Here is a 16,091-nt window from a genome sequence, read left to right as displayed (position 1 = left end):
CCTATAAAAGGGAGGCATGAAAGGGGATGGAAACATTGACATTAATTTTAAAAATCTAAAGCATTAGCTTACTGAAGTGTTTAATGGTGTTAGGCAGTCGTTAATTTGAATCAGTGCTTTGAGATACTTCTTTTTCTTATTAAACATCATTTCACATTTAACTATGTATTTGTCTAAGTGAAACTGGATATCTGACTACCTCAGTCTATTCTGAAAATACAAATTTAATACTGTATTCAGCAAGGCTGACTGGAATGTCTTAGTCTTTCTACAATCCATACCATACATGCTGAATTTCTGTATGATGCCTTACATTTCCATTTCTCCTTATCATCCAGTAGGATGCATCCTGATTATGAATGGCTTTATGCGTGCCCAGCTTTATTAGGTAAGGCTTGTTTTCAAAAATATTACTATTTTCCACTCTTGTGAAGTCAGATTGGTTTTCTAGAGATAGGTGAGGATTAGATGCTTTTTTTTTTTAATATTTGAGACTAAATGTTTTGCTCCTTTCAGGAAAGGAAATAAAATCTTGTGATTTTAATGAGGATCAACTGGTCAAGCTTCAGTCCTTTTCCCTGCACTTCATGTCATCCCATTTGCTTTTATTGTTTTCACTTAATTTCACAGTTTTCTCTTTTTTTTTTAGCATTTAATTTCTTCAATTTTTTTCCCCCATGTTCTTGTTTACCTTTCTTCCCTGATTTTGGGATTTCAGTGTGAAGAATTTTGGCAAATTTTGGTCCTTTTCACTGCACCTCATTTCGTCTCAGTACATTTTGTTGTAGTCACTCCATTTCCAAATTTTCTTTTTTTTTTTTCCAATTGCATTTTGTTTTATCGTATTCCAGAGTATTTTATCATATCGTAGAGTATTTGTTACATGGTGCATTGAGTGAAAAAAAATGCAAGTCCGTGAAAAGCAAAGTCATGATGAACAAGGAGAGATAATTTGCTGTCTCTTACTGCTTTGTGTCTTTTCTTACAGTAGCAAGTTTTCATCTAATAAGAAGTATGCCTATATAAATCTCCCTTTTTAAATAGGTGTGTGAAATCCTGAAAACAATTTTCAGAACATTCTGACAGGTACCATTTATACACTGAAGGGTTATATTATGCCAGCCTCCAGACTTCAATAAGACCTGCTACATTTTTTAGTGTTTCCCAACACCAGACACCCTCTCACAGGATGACTAGCAGTTCATATCCAAATCTAAGACTAGGACTGGGAGTAGGGGAGGATTCCCTAGTCTCAGATTTGCCTGCATATTCACTGCTTCCTGATCTGTGGTGGGATTCAAGACATTCCTGTCTGCCGAAACCAACAGTAAGTCTGAGTTTGCCATCTCTGAGCATCAACTGGAAGTCCTCAGAGGGTGAAATTAGGTGATGTATCTATAGTAGGAGGCAGGAGTAGCAGAGAAAGGGTTAAACTGTCATTCCTCTTGAGAATTTTTTCCCGATGGTCTTTCAGGGTGTCATAGAGCAATCACGTCCCCAGAAATACTTTTCGGGAAGTGACGTTCTGGACAGCAGCCTAACTGCCTTTTGAGATGTTACACTGAAGTGCTGACCCAAACAGCAGTGAGTCCTTACTGCTAGCCACGAGCCTCCTGGGACACGAGGTCCACAAGTTGTCAGCTACCACCAGCATGACTTAATAGTGGAGCGTGGAGATTTTCCAGATCTGGGGATCCCATAAACAGGTGTCAACATAGAGAAGCTTTCAGAGGGTGGTAGCTATTGAAAAGGGGCTGTAAAATGACTGCAGATTAATTAGCACTTTTACTTGCCAGAGTTTCTCATATGAAATCTCTTCACAGCTGGGTGACATTTCTATAGATGAGGGGAAAAGTGGTAATTCCACTGGCATTGCTTTTTCCCTAGACAGTAAAATTCAGAAAATGTCAAACATGCCATGAATGAGATAAATGTGTCTCACAGTCTTCATTACAAATCAACCTAGTAGAACTTGAGACTTATAAATATTAAAAAAATTTAAAAAGTGAGAGTTGTTATAAGAGCATCATATTGCAGCATGCTTATCATAGTCTAGAAGAAGGGCTTTCTGAAAACTTGATAGGTGTAAGATAGAGCCCCTTGGTTAGGATAGGTATACTGATTTAACTTGGAACTTCTCCAGTGTAAGCCAGCACATTAACAATAATGTTGAACTCTGCTTTAAAAACATGCTTGACATTGTCAGACCTTAAGGAGTCAAGGCAGATTCTTTGCATTTAATTCAAAGTTCTGGCACAGGACTGCTCCTTATTAAAAGCTTCACAAGAAAACCAAGACAACCTTTTTATTCTCCTTTCTTCCCAAGCCCACAGAATGTTTGCAGCATCTGGCATATATTTCCCCTTATGGTGGAATGGTGACCTCATCAAGATGTGGGATTAGGGTCACTTTAACTTAACCATTTTAAAAAATGGTTTACAAGTTATTATTTTCTGTGTCTGAGGGAGGAAAAAGCAAATCCAAGGTGGGAAAAAAATCTGGATAAAATGGCTGCTGTTTCAGCCAAAAACAAAAACCCACCCAAATTCACAAATTGTTATTTTTATAATTAGATGTATGTGTACAAAGATTTCTGCTGGAATATATTACGTTCATTCACCAGGCTTCATGTCATACTTGTGGGTTTGTATATCTCAGGAGAGAAATCCAGTAGTGTTATCTGATTTGCCAGGAACACATAAAATCTCCCTTAACAGTGTTTCATAGTAGGTAATACTCAGAAGTACTTTTTCTGAAACAGTCTGTATCTTGGTGGCTTATAGAAAAAAATCTCCTATGTTTATCCCAATGTGTTCCAATGATGAAAAGGCTACAGAAAACAGAAACAACAAAAACCAACCAACCAAACAACCAACCAACCAACCAAACAAACAAAAAAGGCACAAACCCCCAGAAATTGAAATACAGCCTTCTTAAGAAATGCCTGAAATTCTCCAGTTCTATTTGTAAATGAAAGTATGGGTAACTTTAATGACCATGTGATTATATTTTGATTCACTTGTCCCTGGCTGCCCTTCCTGAGCCTCTTCCCCAGCATCCTTTCTTAATTAATGGTTTGGAGGAGAAATTAACTGCATAAGTCTGCATTTTTGCAAGGGAATCCAAGACTTGTTCTTTATGTATATAATTTACAGAGCTATGCTGTTCTGTAATGGTGTAATCTCTACATTCCTGGTGAACCACACAGCACAGATCTGGTTAATAAACTCAAAATTAAATAGAAAGAAGTCTCAGAAAATCCTCCATCTTTTGAGATTGTCAAACAATAGGATATTAGTAAATATGTTTTAAGTATTGTTGTGTAGTCGCTCATTTTACTTTTTGAGAATATTTTTCTGATAACAGGGAGGACTCAATGGGGAGCAAAGTGAGCTAAGAAGGTGGGGTGTACATTTCCCTCAGGGTTTGACTGAAGACTAGTATTTTTGGTGGTTAATGGAACGGGTTTTTTAATTTTCCTAAGCAGAAGGTCGCCCTGCTGCCAACAGTATCATACTGTGTGACTGTTGGGGTGTCATTCTGGGCCAAATTTTCATCTATATTTGCAAACTAACCTGAGCCAGAACAGGGCCTACAGTGGAGGTGTGCCACCATCCATACTGTCTGCAGCTGAGGCACTGTGGCACATTTTGCCCTGTGTCAACAAACATCATCTCAGATGATGCCCAGGCCCTGAGAGCTTTTCTTCCCCTTCTCACAGTTCAGAATCAGGACCAAAGGACAGATCCTGTTTTCTTTTCTGGTTCAGGGGTAGTCACTAAAACTTCCCAAGAGAAGTCATTTACCAGGTCTATTTTGCAGCTTTTTGCTACTAAAGGCCACTGCTCCCATTAGCTCTATAAAGCTTTTTGTGATACTCAGATCTGGAAAACATTTGTAGCCATTTTCTCCCTCTTTAATTTTTATCTGGAGCTTTCCTTGAAAAATAACTAAATAAAAATGAGTAAGCACTTTCACAGTCTAAGGTCTGAGACTGTTTCCAGAGGTTCCTTTGAGAATCCTTCCAATCATTTGCCTTCAGTTGGGCTCCTGAGTTTAGCTATTAATTTTTCTTCATTAATAAATCGTGTCTGTGCATTAACTCTCCTTTGTTACTATTGCCCCAAATCTTCTATACTTTTCTGGTAACAAATTTAACACAATTTTCTTCATGTGGTCTTATAAGCATAATGAGCAGGTGGAAGTGCTTGCATTACAGCTAAAACCATCTTAAATACAACTGTTCATCTTCTTTTGTAGCAAAATCAATGAATACAAAGATTAATTTCTGAATAAGTTTGATTTGTCTCTTTTTCCTCAGCCACTCCCAATAGGTGTTGTGCTGAAAAAAGCGAGGTTTCAAGAAGGATTTACAGAGGAGAAGGGACGGAGAAGAAGCCAGTGAGAGATACTAGTAGAGTTGAGTGTTACAGGAAAGAACTTTACAATCCTCCCATTCATCCCAACTACTTCCAGGTCTGGATAGAGAGTATCAGACTGTAAACCCTGCCCTTTGTTTTTGTGCAAGTCACTCTAATACAAAGAACTTGTGATTAATAGAAAAACTGGGAAGAGTGGTGGTGTCTTGTTGATTGATGCTGTCAAGCAGCAATGGGTGTAGAGGACAGGAGGATTTAAAATCCACTGGGATTTAATGTCACTATGCACTTTACTCTGGGATGGCTTCCATCCTAAATAAACCACCTGGAGAATGGAAATAGTTACAACAAGAGGGATATGGCAGCTCTGAACTTAATAAAAAATTAAAATGCTCACATAACACAGTGCTGGGTCACACATCTAGCATAGATCAGAAGATACTCATAGAAAGTGAATGCACAGTGACAGCTGAATTGCCCAAACCATGTGGCTTTTTTAGCATAGTGGGGATAGTAAAATGAAGAATAAAGCTCCCTTTGGGGTCCTCAGATAGAGTGAAATTTAAGTTTTCCAGACCAAAATGCCAGATGCTGATAGAAACGCATTGTGTTTTGGGATTGATAAAGTGCTGCAGCTATTATGCTTTTCCTTTGGAAATGTATTAGACCTTAAGTAATCACTGCAGGCCAGGACTTTGTTATTTCTCAGAAATAAAATTACAGGATGATTTTTTCAAAACTTAAAAAGATTTTTCAGTCTTGATTGCACGTAGCAATTGTTTTGTGACTGTGAAACCAGAACCTGTTTTCTTCACTGACACATTTGCTCCCCTTCTGTTGATAAACAACAGTTTTAGCAGGTAGTGGGTTGTCTGGGTTGTCTGGGTTTTGTAGTTTCATAGTTTTTTTGTTTGGTGCAGTTTTTGCAATGAACTTTTCATTTCTTCTGAAGCATAAAATTTGACATAATACATGGCAAATAGATAAATTATAAGGGCAAGTCTAATGTGGACTTGTAACATTTGCAATTTATCCAAGATTTCTATCATAAGTGATGGAAGAGTTTGCAGTGGTAGCCATGGTGTGTAGGAGTCTCTCCCCACATCTGCAGTTGTGCAACGCTCTGCAGTAGTGCCAACAGAGCACACAGAGAGGAAGGGTGGAGGGCAAACACAGGAAAATGTGGGGGCTACCTTGAACTGTAGGCTGAAAACTTTTAAAGAATGCTGGATTATGGAGGAATGGGGGAAGATGTGAACATGGAAAAGAAAAAGAGATTCTTTCCAAGGATGCAGGAGGAAAAAGCAGAAAATTAATGTAAAATAAAGAAAGGCAAACTTTCCATAGCTGTTTCTCAAGGAAAAAGCCCAACACTTAATAAGCAGTGCTGTCTCAACTAAACTCATTTAGAAACCAGATCCTGGCTAGAATTTTGATTAGTAATTATGAACATGTTTCCTTTCACCTACAGCTTTCCAGGGAGAGAGACAAAACATTGCCTGAATCCACTGATTTCTCTTTTGTATTAGCACTACTCGCACATCATTCATAATGCCCCAAAGAGCAGTAATGAACATGTTCTATACAGTGAGCTAACTGCATCACAAAGTAGGTGTTTAGTAATAAGATGACCCCTGAAAAGTTACTTTTAAGATGTAAAGTAGAGAAAATTATTTCTTGACATGACATATGGCAAAGGTTTTCTAACACACAAATTACTTTCTACTCCTTTGTGTATGAGTCTACTCATGTAACAGCTATTTCAGAAAATAATATAAATTTGTTTATATTAATGGAATAGATTTTGAAATTGAACTCTTCTCACATATTTGCTCTTAATTTAAGAGAGCTGTTCCTATGAAGCATACTTGCATGATAACATACTTGTCATTTTGTTTCTAATAAAATGAATTTTACTGCATTCTGACTCATTTTGTTCATAGCTGAGAGTGCTTGCAGGAAACCCCCTGAATTTTTTAACACAATACTAACAGACACTTATATTCAGACTGTGTTTTTATTACTAATTAAGACAGTCAGTGACTGCATGTATTGAATCTGATATTGAATTAATGAAAGACAACATATCTGCAAATGTGCCAGGCCATTCTTCCACAAAGTGTTTCACAGTAGAACTCAAATTTTATGTGTGTATTTTGAACTGTGACAACATACTCCACTGCTACTAAGTTTGAAGGAATAAGGTCTTTATGGAAAAGCGTTTTTTTTTAATGGTTGTAAGACCAGCCTAATGAGATTCAGGACATTTATCTTCCAACATAGCACTGGTCAGGAACAGAACAAGTATTTTCTTCTCTCTTAACAATCATAAGTCCATTTTTTGATTATTCCCATCAATACCTTGATATGTGGATTTCTTGCTAATCTAGCTATTCTACTTCCTGATGAGCCACTCTTTTGGCCAGCTGCCATGAAAGTACATGCTGGAGCTGAGACTCAGCTGTGGTCAGATGGAGCAGATGTTATCACAGCCCATTTGTTTCTCCTGCTCTGCCAGCCTCCACGCAGGTGAAGCCAGCTCTCCCAGAACTCATCTGCTCCTGCACCGTACTGGTCAGTTTATTTTAGCAGCTTGCAACAGCATTTTAACCTAAACTGGCCAGTTTTGACAATGACATGGGTGCAGGGTATTCATGCTAAACATGATGAGGCAAGCAGACAGGAGAGTTTAGAAGCGCTACCTAAATTATTTTACCTTATACAGACTCTCTGATCAGTTACCTATGCTCAGGGCATTTTGGCTCTGTTCTTGACTTGTCACAGGATTAAGGGAAGAAATCCAGATTTGTTTGAAACAGCTCTGAGAACAGCAGTTAAAAGTATTTCTTGAACATACCATATATATACTTTCTAATACACAAGCATTATTTTCCTTCATTCTGATATCAAAGATGTGAACTATCTTCAGAGAATGAAATACCATCTCAAGATAAATCATGTGGTTTCTTACTCATGCTGCTCTATCACAGCATCCAAGTCAGTGCTAAGCAATCTAGCAAGTGGAGGAAAGGGTGAGTCATTATTAAATGTATGAGAAGCTGCTTCATAAATCCTATATAATCACTTTTTCTGAGCTGACTTGGGAAAATCCTTTAAAGCTGCCTCATTCTATTTGGCATCCACAGTAGCTCAGTGTGATAGAAGAGATTTACCTTTCCCCAGACAACCTCCCAGAGCCCTTGCTTTTCAGCTGACAGTGAGGAAGGAACCTGTAGCAGTGCATTTTAATTTAGAGTCAGGTTTAAAGACTTCGAAGGCACCTGAATTTAAGCAAAGCTTAGGCACATAAAACCAAAATTACAACTTGAGCCCCCCTCATTCCGTACTTCCCTCATTCTGGAATTACTGAGCCACTCTGGGTACCTAGCTTATTTACTTCAAAGCTTTCCATGTCTCTGCCCAAAGCTCAGGGAGGAATCAGAGCTGGGGTGTTTTTCCTCCTAACTTTCTGATGCAGTCTGCTTCAGCAACCCTCCTGGATGCCTAATGCCTTAGTAAAATCAAAGATTCATGGGTGGAAAGTAAAAGAAAAGGAGCAAGATGAAAGCCAGATGTTGAGCACTGATCCAGGGCAGGGAGGTGCCAGAGTCTCAGTGGACATTTACAGTGGCTCTTTCATGCCAGACAAGCTCCTCAAGCCTCTCTCCTGAGGTGCAGGCTTCAAGCAGGTGTATGTGCCCATCTCCCAAGATGGTCAGCATTTCGGATCACACTTAAACCTCAAAGCACCGTGCTGGATGCTCCTTGCTGGCCCCTCCTTGAGCTCTCATCCACATGCATGACCCTCATACAATTCCTGGCAGCAGCATCTGCCTTGAAACAAGGGCAGGGCTCCAAGGTCAGTTTCAGTGCCCAAAATCTGGCATGTCAGAGCCTAGCTCCAGCTCTCATCAGTCTGTTCCCTGGAGTGGGAGAGGAGTCTGGGGCTCTCAAAGCCTTCCATCTGCAGCTGAGTTTCTCCTGAGATGAAACCAGAGTCTGGAAAGCCAGAAACTGTAGTAGTGTGCCAAGAGGGCTCTTCAAAGCTGTCTAAAGCAATTATTTTATGTAACATTTTTGAAAGATTAAGATGTGGTTTTCATCTTTGAATCACTGAATGACAGTTACATTTTTTTACTTCCCATAGCTCTGGAATATTTCCCAGGTCCAGAACAGAATTCATTACCTTGCTAATTTTGAGGGGTTTGACTTTTTTGATGACCAACCCTCATGTTCCTCCTAAATCCCTTAGCTAATCAACAGATCTATCAGGGTATGCTTCTGAAGTATACTGTGCTTGCATTTTACATCAGTGACTACTGGCACAGAATCAAAAAGCCTAATTGGGATTAAATATTCATCTAAAATAGAGAACAGTGTCAACAGCAAAAGCCTTACTAGCATGTTCCTGCTTGCTTGCCTTTGCAATAGCTGCATGCCCCTCTTTTACTCTGTTCTCACTCTTGACTTTACTGATTCCTGCTTGTTACAGAGTTTATAAATAGGATTTTTCCTTCCCTTTTGATTTAAAACAGCAGTTGTAAGAGCTCAGCTGCTGCCAGCGTTATTCTTTTATTTAAGCCATCTGATTCACTTTATTATATCAATAAATGAGAGAACCTTTTCTTCAAAATGCTTTTCTCAGATTTCTGCCAGCTTAGAAACAATTTCTCCTAAAATTTACAGTGTTTGTGAAGATGAAGAAAGCTCACAATGGCTCAATTCTCTGTAAGCATAGCAGATCTCAGCTTGGAACAAGACAACCACCTAAACTATACATTTAATGTAGTGCAATTTTTATTATAAGGTGCTTCTTAAATATTTCATGATCTTCCACTACAGTATTATTAAAGACAATCTAATTCATTGTCATCTTCCAACAGAAGAATTGTTTTCATTGACATGAGCAAGTCATGAATAGCAATTAATATCTGAGAAGAAAGTTACTGATGCAGAGATTTTTAAAATAACAGACAGAAAGCAATTTGGGAATAAATTATCAAAATCTAGCCCTGAATTTTTTAGTTTAGGTTTTTTTCCTTGATTGATGGAGGAAAACTGTACTGCATATATCTTCTTATTAAACATTAGATTTGCTTGGTTTTCTTTGAGTGTGTTGATTTTATTTGTCACAATTTCTTTCCTTTCCAGAAACTCTAAAGAGTGCGCATCCTTCAAAACAACTGGCGTGACACAAGACCAGCAGTGTGCATGTATAGAATATCAGGACCTTAAATAACTCACATGTTGCATTCAGGGATCTGAATTTTCATGCTGTGAATGTAAATGCCATGTTCAATTTTACTTTCTGCTGCTGTAATGCAAGTATGAATATTGCCATTTTCTGTAAACCCAAAAAGTTCTGGCAAAGCAACACCGCTCCTGGGCTTGACAGTGATGGCAGTGTTTCAGCTTCCATTAAACAAATGGGAAAAGACTTAAAAAATTAAACACAAACTTGAATATTTCATAGTGACTTTGCTAAATGGGACTGGTCTGTCTCTTCCAGAGAACTCTATAGAAAGTGACCCCTTGTGGCACATGCATGTCCAAGATATCCACCTGCAAGTGTGCAGGATCACCTGCACCGCAGCACGTCTCAGGCAAGGCTTTTTTCAGCTGACCAAACCAGGGGACTGTGACCCCAAAAATCTGAAATTCAGACTTTGGAAAAGCCTGGATAAATGCTGCTGTTCCTAAGCACCTGACTCTGTCTCTGTGTGACTGCAAGATCTTCAGATATCCTCCCCTTCCCTCCCTAGGCTGCAGAGAATCCAAGATGGATATTACCTGTGCATGAGTTTATATATAAACTGAGAAAATTAACAAATAATGACTGGGTTTTGTGTTCCATTTCCATGACAAAAAAAGAGATTGCCACAGTTTTCAGGTGTCACTTAATTTCTTCACACCACTGGTTGACACTAACTGCTTGATGGCCAGACCTCTGATGCAATGAGCTCCTGTGGTACTTTGGGTGTGTCTGAAAGATGAACGGGTGGCTGTGGATCACAGGTGTACAGGGGCTGGCAGCACAAGATGTGCTCTGCCTAGCACTGGAGGAGACAAATAACCACAGTGAGAAGAGTCAGAGCTGCAAATGCACCTGAACAGTCAGACCACCAAACAGAGGCTGTGTCAGTTGTTGATGAGACCTGGAAACAAAGATGTTGCTTGTTCTAGGAAGCCAAGGGCAGCTCAGTGAGGACTATGGTGATGATATTCAGCCCATCTCTCCTCTGCAGTGAATGAACTGAGACATCTCTGCTTTATGAAGCTAAACAGTAAAGCAGTTGGTGTGCTTTATATGCCATTTTAGTTTCCCTGTGAAGTGTGCAAGCTCCATTACAAAATAAATAGTGCAGCAAAGATCTTCTGGAAAGTTACATGTTAACAGTGTTTTGAGGATGTTCACATTTCCTCTGTGCACTTTCATATGTATGCAAGCTTGTGCTGGAATTGATCCCCTAAAAAAGGGCTTATGGCTAAAATATTCCACATAACATTTGATAAAATTTTATAAAATGCAGCTCATAAAACACTGCAGAATATCTTGTATGGGATAAAGCTGTGAAGTGCATCTCATAAAATACTCTGAAACCTGTAACTTGAAGCAGAGGATAGATCAAACGCTGCAGCAAATGAATTTGGATGACACCTGGCTTTCACAGTGATGGGTTTATTATTGGAATCTGCTGTGCTGGAAGAGATGTGAGAAGGGAGGGGAGAAGGTAGGGGGAAGGGAAGCATGAACTGCCCTCTTGTGTGTTGAGCCAGCCTCAGCTAGGGAATATTTATATTAGTGTTACTAGAAATGTCACCTTTCTGTCCCTCCCAACACAATCATTGTTCTGGGCAATTAACAAATCCATAGAAATCCCTCTCATCTGGGCAAAGCTAAATAGGCATCAGCTCCCTGGAACATGGCAAATACCATGTCTGCCTTCCAGTCTCTTAATAATATATATGCATGTTTATCTTGTTTTGTGTAAGATGCCACAAGAAAATTACTCCAGTTTCTTTCTTGGGGCTGTCAGGATCGATGCATCCCAACTCCCATGTTCATGGGGAGGTTTCTTTGGAGGGGAGATTTTGTTGTAGGGGTAAGGTCTTTCTGGAGAATGATGCTTCTCCTTTCACTAGGGAAGAGGAGATGGGAAAATGGAGCCTTTTTAAGCCCTTGGCCATTCTGACACATCTGTCACAAGCCACTCATGCATGACATGTCAAGCTGTCACAGTTTTGTGACACTGGTTCATGCTTTAAACATCTTCAAAATATCCTGGATTTGAGAAGTCTTGCAGAAGCTGGAGAAAGTAATACATACTTGGACTTCTCTACATGGTTCCTGGGAGCATACTAGTCTGAAGGTACCTTTGAACTACAGTTGTGGTTTTAAGCATATGCTGATCAGATATACAGATTCCTGGCAGCTCCTTCAGTGTCTCAAGGCCCATGATCCCAGCAGCAGACAGCAAGAATTTGCCCTGATGTTTCCTGTTTGAAGTTCCCACTGTTGCACCAGCCCAGCAGAGCCCAGCAGCAGAGCAAGTGCTCGGACATGGGGACCTGGTTTGGACAGGTTTCAGTATCACCTCATAAAAGCACCCAAAGCCTGTCTGAAGCACTGTTTGCTCCATTTTGAGCACCAACACTATTTCCACATTGCTAAAACAGCTCTAAAATTTCTCACTGCAGAGGATGAAGGTGATATTGGACTTCCTCATTCATTTCCCCTATCACACTTTGCAGAGAAACAAAGGGGCCACCTGGGCTTGCCTGGGGCTCCTATTTTTACATCCATTTATGATTGTATAGTGTCCTCCCACTGCAGCTGAAGAACCCCACATACATGCCAGATCCCAGTTTTAGCCACTTTGTCCACTCCAGATTAATCCAAATATTTCTCCTTTCTACTTTCTAATTAGTTCATCTTTCTTATCCTCAAGCCCATGTAGATGGCTCTATTTTACAGTGACTTCACTGATGCTTCATAGAAAATTCCCTCAAAATATGCAAGGACAAGAGATATTGTATGGGAGGACAGGCCACCTTGTAAGAGACCCAAAATTTAAAATGTACAAATGGACAAGTAATGAATGCCTGCTGTACTGGAAACTTTACAATTATTTCTTCCAAAACTAGAAGAAGTTATGCAACCTTAAAATGGCAGACAGTCAGTTTATGCAAAATATTCATTAGGTTATCCAGGGAAGTCTCACCATTTTCCTCACAAATCTCAGTAAAATCCAACAATGCTTCCTGGAGGCATTTTTCAAACTATAGTGGCATTATTCCCACTTGGCAGCAGTCCCTTCTCAACAATATGGTTCTCCAAATAATGACTTAACCTGTGTCAAAACCAGGCCAAGGTGACATAAACAGAAGGTCACTCTAGTATCAAAGACCATGCTGTAATAACTGTTAAATGTAGTGTATGTATCAAAAATACATCAGAGTCCATTAAAACGGAATAAAATTACTATTATTTTCCAGTGCAGAAAGAAGTAATACCATTTGCTATCCATTGTTCACTCCCATAAGACCATGAAGATCTTGTTCTAGTCCTGCAGCCAGGTAAAAGAAGGTCGTATGCTCCCAGAGATATCAGGAAACATGTAGTTTTGGGGGGCTAGAATGGAGAAATGGCCCATCACCACTATCCTTTTACTGGCAATTTTTCTGCTGATTCTCCAGCTGCCTTCTTTTTCTCTTCAGTTGCAGTAATGTGACTTCAGAACCAGTGTGCTCAAGAGGAATGCTCTTTTTTCACTTTTCTGTTTTGGGAGGAGGCAACAGAAAGTTTTGGAGTTTCCCGTTTTCTGCAGGTATATTTGAGAGCAGGAGCCTTAAAGATTAAACAATATGAAAGACTTCAAAGATCATGGCTGACTGACAGTGAAACTAAGAGTCTAGGGAGAATTTTCTAGTGTCCAATGCCTAAAAAAACCCAATTAAATGGAGACAGAGTCATTGCAAGTGGGACTACCAGGAAATCCCAAAGCTGATCTCTGTGACACCATGTCTTGAATCAGTGTGAGTAAAGGTTCAAGCAAGTAAGCAGGTGTTCAAGATCCACAAAAGCAGGGTTGTGAGATACAACTCCTATTCCAAGCAGGCTCAAGTTTTTTCCTCTCTCACCATGTTTTCTTTCAACTTTTTGTTGCTTGTTCTGCTTCCAGATTCCTCCCGTGTATATTCCCTACCGCCCTTTCAGTGATCTTTTATTACTTTCTTCCCTCCTTTTTGGTCACATGTGGTCATGTACAAGAAAATAGAAAGTGGATGACAACCTAACTTAAAGGAGACAGGAAATCTTTCAGAGAGTGCTCTAAGAGATTTAAATCAAATCAAACACATTATCAACCCTTAAGTGACCCAAATTCATCTTACACGAGTATACAAAAAAATACACATCGTTTGTATGAATATATGAAACATGGATCTCCAAATGAGATCTGCACATCCTAAATCAGTCAGGACAAACCACTCACTCTGCCAGGGGCTGACGCCTGGCGGACGGTGTTAAGCGCAGGCGTTAACGAGCCCTAATGACTGCCAGCAAGAGGGAAGAACTGCTGCAGGCCAGGACTGGCCCCAAAAGCTATGGTGCTACTGCCACCTGAGGTTTTCTTCTGGAAATACAACTCTTACGAGGAAAGGGCTGCGCAAAAACTGGGGTAGAAGAGGCAGCCTCTGCCCTCCTCACTGCCCTTGCCAGCCCGGGCAGAAGGACTGGAGATCTCCAGAGGTCCCTGCCAGATGATTTGTCCTGTGATCCTACGATCGGTAAGATAGTTGTGTTTTCATGCGATTTTTTAGCTGTGTGATGTTTCAACTTCATATGCAAAAAATACTGTTCCTACCTTGACCTATAAGGATTGTAATGTAACCAGGAAAAGTGAAGGCATTTCACCTTTGTGGTACTGGCAATATTTAAAACCAGCATCCTGGACGATTCTTGCACAGGCCAGGTCCACATACCTTGCTCCAGACTATTACACCATGGCTGGGATCTCTTCCCACTCCACACATGGGTATCTGTGTTGAGCAGCATGTTAGCAGCACTGGTGCCCAAATCCATATAGTCCTGATATAGCATGTGACAGGGAATTTTTGAAAAGCCCAGTATATATTTTTTTAAATTAAAAATTAATTATATACATTTCATCATCTTCCCATCTTCTATTGTTGGTATCTGATTTTAATTGGGAAAGACCATGATGTCATTTGTGCCCAGCTTTTGATCTTGTTCCTGAATTTCTCCTATTTGTTGTAAAATACCATTTTGATCATAAAACTTTTCCCATAGTGGATCTCAGCTTTGCACATGAAGTATGTTGATTTACTTGACCAGACATTTGCAATGCATGAATTTTAAAGTTAGTTTTCTCCATCATGTTCACCATTACATCTTTCTGGCTATAAAAAAGTATAACCTAGTTACATTTAAAATAAAAAAAATTAGAAACATAGCAGGCCATTTTGAATTGACTCTCACCAAGATACTGTTTTGGACAAAACTTCCATTATGGCCTAAAATAGTATAAAATAAAGCTACATTACTTTTGAGATTGTAAAATATTAATAAACTATGAATAACCAACTATAGCTATTAAGTATATTTTAGGAGTGTTTTAATTATTTTATTATTTATTGCTTGCTTAAATTCCTTATAATGATAAAATCATTGCACATTATTTAATGTCAAATCAAATAAAGCAAAAAAAAAAATTAAGACCATCTCCCCTAGCGATCAGATAATTCAGGAAAATAAAAAGATTTTATGACTTTGCAAAGATTGATACTTGCAGTTCCATAGCTTTAGATGTCATTTTATAGACAGTTTGCCCTTTTCAATAACTTCTGTTTATTTCCAGAATTTATTTGTATTTGTCCTCTCAGTGCAAATATGAACTACCACTTGGGATCTCAAGCATGACAGAAAAATCTGACAATTTTGCTTGAATGGGGTTAACCAAAATGATGTTTTTACTGGAATTGTATATAGATGTATATGTATCATTTACATATGAAGAAAGTATGGAAAGGAAGAGAAGAGATGGAGGGTGAAAAATCAGGCAAAGGAAATTCAATACTTATATTTTCTTAATGCATCAATTTCTTCCTGTTTCTTATACTAGTATTTTATTGTTCATTATAGCTCCAGTGAAGCAATTATGTTTATGTATGTGCTAGAAGAAGAAGTCTATCACTTCTAGTGAGATTCCTTAAATATTTTCAAGATGAGCAGATGTTTGAAATAAGCATACACTGGGCCAGAGCCCAACTGCACTGCTTGGTATTTATTAGTTGTAGTGCATGTCTAATGTAATAGTTACATCCATTCTAAATTCTCTCTTCAGCTGTTCATAACTTCCCAAACCAAATTCCTTTTAAACCTTAAATTCTAAATACTTGGCCTCATGCAAAAAACAATCTTTGTATATTGGTTCCTATAAAATCCATCCGTCTGAATTCACATTATGTGGATAAGACATAAGTGATTACCATGAACTCTAGCTCATTTTTTTTTCATATAACTGATAATAGCCATGAATTTTCAAGCATGGTTGAAATCGCAAAATTCAGTGACTCATTTTACAACAGATCTTCTGCAGATGCATCGTGACTCACACTCACGAGTTCACTGAACTCAACAAAAATTTGAGGAGGACCAAAGTTTCACTTGTTCAGTGTTTAGGGAAGGAC

The 16,091-nt window shown here is 39.0% G+C and overlaps 1 long non-coding RNA gene across 2 annotated transcripts in view; it reads left to right on the top strand.

Annotated features, from left to right (window-relative positions):
* Positions 1–16,091, top strand: part of LOC146763473 (uncharacterized) — a 31,348-nt gene that overhangs the window by 1,566 nt on the left and 13,691 nt on the right. Inside the window, exons 2-3 of one of the 2 annotated variants that reach the window (XR_014951765.1) lie at positions 339–388; positions 9,531–14,168. This is a non-coding gene — a long non-coding RNA (uncharacterized LOC146763473). Of the gene's footprint in view, positions 1–338; positions 14,169–16,091 lie in introns of both variants that reach the window. The other variant, XR_014951766.1, reaches the window with a different exon arrangement.

This window comes from Lonchura striata, chromosome 1A, assembly GCF_050655825.1.
Source record: "Lonchura striata isolate lonStrDom1 chromosome 1A, ASM5065582v1, whole genome shotgun sequence".
NCBI classification, from domain to species: Eukaryota; Metazoa; Chordata; class Aves; order Passeriformes; family Estrildidae; genus Lonchura; species Lonchura striata.
Note: the sequence above shows the minus strand (reverse complement) of the source record. Positions and strands in the feature narration are given on the sequence as shown.